Consider the following 5,729-nt stretch of genomic DNA (forward strand, 5'->3'; position numbering starts at 1 on the left):
GTTTTCGCCCCGCCCCGCGCCGCCTGGCGCTACGAGCTGATGGGGCGGGGCGTCCTCAGCGCCCCTGGCGGCGGAGCGTGGAGTCGCACCTGAGTCCTCCCAGCTTGCAGGTCAGAGAGGCCCTGAGACCTTGGGTTCGCGCCCAGGAAGGGCGGTGCGGGGCTCTGGGCGACGCCGCTCTGTAAACAAAGTAAATAAATAAAATGAAAATACATGTCTAAGGGGGGAAAAGGACAGAATTAAGAAGAATCAGCAGAGACTTCCCTGCCTGGCGGGAGCCCCCCTCTTCAGCTCTGCCAGCTCCTCAGGGGTAGGGGTGCGCGGGTGGGGACAGCTCGAAGTCCAGGCACAGGAAGCCGCTGACTGGGGTCACGTCCCCCTGCCCTCATCCTTCCCTGCAGACACCCAGTCCAGGCTTCTGGGGCCGCACCCTGCGGTCCTGGACCAGTGACTGCCCCCCCCCCACCTGCCCCAGACTGAAGGGGAGACGGGCGCCCCCGGGCTGTGGGTGGGAGGGTCCCCACAGGCCCTGGGCGGCATCCTTGGGGGAGGGGGAGCAAGGGGAGGGGGGAAGAGGGAGAGAAGGAGGAGGAAGAGGAAGGAGGAAGGAGGGAGAAGAGAGGGGTTGGAGGGGGAGGAGGAGTAGGGGAGAGGGGGTGAATGGAGAGGAAAGGAGGATGAGGGAGAGGAGGAGGAAAAAGAGAGGGGGAGGAGGGAGAGGAGAAGGGTTGGAGGGGGGAGGAGGAGTAGGGGAGAGGGAGAATGGAGAGGAAAGGGGGATGAGAGAAAGGAGAGGGGAGAAGGGAGAGGAGAGGGGTTCGAGGGGGGAGGAGTAGGGGAGGGGGGAAAATGGAGAGGAAAGGGGGATGAGGGAGGAATGAGGGAGAGGAGGAGGAAGAGGAGAGGGGAGGAGAGGGAGGAGGGGGAGAAGGAAGAGGAGAGGGATCGGAGAGGGGAGGAGGAGTAGGGAAGAGGGGGAAAATAGAGAGGAAAAGAGGATGAGGGAGAGGGGGAGGAAGAAGAGAGGGGGAGGTGAGCGGGGGAGGAGAAAGGAGAGGGGGAGGAGGAGAGTGGGAGGAGGGAGAGGAGAGGGGGAGGAGTAGGGGAGGGGAGAATGGAGAGGAAAGGGGGATGAGGGAGAGGAAGAGGAGAGAGGGAGGAGGGGGGAGGAGGGAGAGGAGGAGGTGAAAGAGGATAGGGTGAGGAGGAGAGTGAGAGGAGGGAGAGGAGGAGGAGGAAGAGGAGAAGGATTGGAGGGGGAAGAGGAAAGGGGAGGGGGAGGGGGAGGGAGAGGGGAAGGGAGGAGAAAAGAAGGAGGAAGAGGAGGGGTGGAACAGTTCTGCATGGAGTATTATTCTGGGACCTGCTGGATCTCTCTTGCCAAAAGCCATGATCTCTGATAATTCTTTTTTATTTTTTTTTTTTTTTGGGGGGGTGATGGAAGCTCAAGCAAAGTCTGAGGGCCACTACTAGCCCTCATTCAGCCAGCAGCGGGGAAAGAGCCTGTCTGTCCCAGAGCTGTTCAGCTGTGGCTCTGTCGGCCTTTGGTACTAGCTGATTCTTTCTTGGTTGTGAGGGGCTCTCCAGTTTATTCTAGTTTTTGTTTTCTTTTTAGCACCCCTAGCTCTCATGGACAGTGGCTTTGGTGGTCCACGAGCCTTTTGTCCTTTGGTACCTCAAGCGTGAGAATCTGTCTGCATTCCTGTTCTGCTGTCTCCCCAGCCCTGTCCTCTCACTGTGAGTACCTGCACCCAGGAGCCACCAGTAGTTGTCGTCCTCAAAAAAAAAAAAAAAGTCTCCAGACATTGCCAAATTCCCCTTAGGGTGAAGACACAAGGCAGTGACTGAGAACCACCCATCTGAATCACAAAACACAGAGCTAGTTTCATATATTGTTTTATTTTATATGCTGGGCCTAATCCAGGATAAACTTATTATAATAACAGCCTTATTCTGTCTATCAAACACTGCAAAAGCACACAGTGATGATTGACAGATCCTGATATGTGGCAGGAGTTTGGAAGGCTTCCTGCCTGCTGTGAGCACTTCTAAATATGGAAAAGTCCTTCTTTTCATGGTATCAGCTATGTGGCCTGGGCCCCAGGTAAAACCCTGCCCTTCAGTCTGCATTCATTTGAGCTCCGCTGCTGGTGACCCTGTTTTCATAATGTTTCTATTGAATGAAATTGTAGGAGAGAGTTTCATGGCTGTAACCACTCCCTGGCAAACCTTTCTTTGTCCTTTCTGGCCTCCAGCTTGTTTTCTGCTGGCCTCATATGTCCCTGGATTTTACAGTTTTGTCCTATCATTTGAAGTTGGGATTGCATCCAATATATAAGTGCTTGTGTATTTGTGTACACACACACACACACACACACACACACACACACACACACACACACGTGATTTTATTATTATTATTTTATTTATCAGAGCACTACTCAGCTCTGGCCTACAGCAGTGCTGGGAATTGAACCTGGGACTTGGGAACCATAAGCGTGGGAGGTTTTATTTTGCAGAATCACTATGCTATCTCCCTGGCCCCACTCAGTACATTTCGTTGTGAGTCTGCAGCACTGGATTTTGGGGGAGAAAAAAAAAAGAAAAAGAAAAAGAAAGAAATTCAATAGTGGATTTAATTATCAAAAACATTTTTCATATCTATCTATATATATATTTTTTTTCTTTATTGGGGGAGGTTTCATGGCTTATAGTCCACAGTAAAATACAGTGGTTGGTTCATGTGTCACATTTCTCAGTTTTCCGAATCACACTCTAACCCCCCCCCCATTTAAGTCCTCCTCCACCATCATGTTCCAGGACCTGAACACCCTCCACCCCCACCCCAGAGGCCTTTACTTTGATGCAATATACCAAACTTAGTCTTAAAAGAAAAATTTTTTTAAGTATCTGACTTCTCCTTTCTTTAAATATTCACTTCAATTGCCACCTCTTTTAATTATAAACACACACACGCACACGCACATGCACACGTTTCAGCTTATTTAGATAGCAGTGTAAAAAGTCTGTTTGAGCTTTGGCACCTCCTGAGAGAGTACATGTTGTCAACACACACATTGGCCACGGGCTTGATTAAGCACATCACCGCTTTGCATCTCTATTCTCCATCTGTGAGATGGTGGGGCTGATAACACCGCACACACACGGCAACACCGTCAGGAGGCTTCAGCTCGTCGTGTAAAAAGCCAGACCGTACCTGGCACTTGGCTGCACAGGTAATGGTGCTGGTTGAGGGAGGCAAGGGTATCTCATTGTCCCCGTCTGTTTCTTGAGAAAGGCATAGGAAAGAAATATGAGCTTATATTTTTATTACTTGCTGAGCGTCCGCTAGTAAGAAGGAAGTGTGTGTGTGTGTGTATGTATGTACGTGTTCCCAGTGCAAAATATTTTTGTTGTGGTTGTTTGCCTAGCTAATGAGAGAAATTTGCTATGATGGATAAGCATAATTCCACATAGTTCCAGTCTGCCCCTTCTCAAAGTGGCCATGGGCAACCTTGAAGGCAAAATGTGTCCCTTCCAATGCCCCCTCCCCACCGCCTCCAGTACACATACTTGTAACAGCTCTTTTATTGTCTGGAACCCATTAGTTGATTTCAAATCAAAGTCTTCTGTCAAGGTCTTAAGGCGAGTTGAACCAACGTTGCCTCTCTGCCTGACCTTGTGCTCCGACTTGAGATTTTTCAGATGCTTCTCTTATTTTTATTTCATGCCTCTTTTTCTTAACAAAACTGAACCAGATGAGTGGGAATATAAACACAGAGCCCCTTTATTTTAGGAGGGAAATTCCTTCCCAGAAGCAGACTAGTCTAAAGTGGACAGGATTGTTTTTCTTTTTCTTTTCTTCTTTCTTTTCAGTCTAAAATAAATGGGGAATCTCACTCTACTAACCTACAGGCTTTGTAATACAAAAAAGACACAGCTGTTCTGCTTTACTTCTTAGCCAGGGATTAGCAACAGTTGTGAGAATTTAAAATTACTCATATGCAACCTTAATACTCTGAAGCATTTCCTGGCAGAAAAAAAAAAAAAGAAAAGGTTATCTATGCTTACATTTTTTGTTTGCTTTTTAATCTTTATTTTAAAACAAGATTTTAATTTATTTATTATTGGATATAGACAGAAATTAAGAAGAGAGGAGGAGATAGAGAGGGAGAGAGACAGAGAGACACCTGTAGTCCTGCTTCACTGCCTGTGGGGACCAAGGGCTTGAACCTGGGTCCTTGCACAGTGTAATGTGTGCTTGACCAGGTGCACCATAGCTTGGCCCCTGTGCTTACATTTTGAATGGTAAATGACTCTTACTCATCATAGTTCCTTTTATAACTTAAAATATATATATATATATATATATATATATATATATATATATATATATATATATATATTGTTATGGGGGATTACTGGTTTACAGTAAATTGAGTTGATGGTTCATGTGTAAAATTTCTTAGTTTTTTGCAAAACACCCCCCCCCCCCGGGTCTTAAGTCTTCCTCCACCATCAGACACCAGGGCCTGGAATCCTCTCTCCTCCCCCAGAGACCTTTACTTTGGTGCAACATGCCAAACCCAGTTCAAGAGTTCTGCTTTGTGTTTTTCCTTCTGTTCTTGTTATTCAGAACCTGCTTTGAACTCCCATGTCCTGATAACTTGCATTATGTTGTAATGTTCTTTCTCCCGGACTACTCTACTTCACCGCTATTGCTTTTAGTTACAGCATTATTTGTGTTTTCTTTTTATGTCGTTTTCTCTTCTTCTTTTTTTTTTTCCTCCAGGGTTATCACTGGAGCATGATACAAATCCACTACAAATACAGCACTACAAATCCACTGCTCCTGGCGGCCATTTTCCTATTTTATTGGACAGGACAGAGAGAAATGGAGAGAGGAGGGGAAGACAGAGAGGGGGAGAGAAAGACAGACACCTGCAGACCTGCTTCACTGCCTGTGAAGTGATTCCCCTGAAGGTGGGGAGCCGGGGGCTTGAACCGGGATTCTTGCTCCAGTCCTTGAGCTTTGAGCCATGTGCGAGGTTAACCCACTGCACCACCACCTGAAACTTTTTTTTTTAAGTGGTGTGTCTAACTTTATTAGTTTACAAAATATCATCAGTGTTAACTTTCAAGACAGTTTATTCTGTTAATCTTCACATGACACTTAAGGACCTTGTCTCACTTTTCTCCCTTCCTTTCACTGTCTTCTCCTTGGGCCACCTTCCCAGCCACCAGCCAGTATTCCTGCGTCTCCCCCCTCCCCCCAGTGTCTGCATGGTGACACTTGTGCCGGCTGTCAGGCTGTCAAGAGTACCAGCTGGCTTCTCAGCACCTCTCCAAGAATACCCACTCTGCCTCTATTTCTGGGCCCCCTTTTCAGCGTGCTTCACAAATACCCTCTTGCTTAGCAATGTCTCTGTTTTTAAGGCTCCCCTTTCCTTCCCCTTCCCCACTGCCCCTTCCCTTGCCCCCTGTCCCTTCCTTTTGAATTTACAAAAATGCAGTCTACTCCATCTTGTAAAAACTTGACAGAGCAGTGGATTCGTAATGCTGGCACCGAGCCCCAGCGATAACTCTGGAGGCAATATAAATATATACATACATAAAATAAAATAATAAGAGAAGAAAAACAAATAAAAAGTTGACAGAGTGGTCTGGGAGGTGGCACAGTGGATAAAGCATTAGACTCTCAAGCATGAAGTCCTGAGTTCGATCCCCAG

This window comes from Erinaceus europaeus, chromosome 5 (genome assembly GCF_950295315.1).
Source record: "Erinaceus europaeus chromosome 5, mEriEur2.1, whole genome shotgun sequence".
Classification (NCBI taxonomy): Eukaryota; Metazoa; Chordata; class Mammalia; order Eulipotyphla; family Erinaceidae; genus Erinaceus; species Erinaceus europaeus.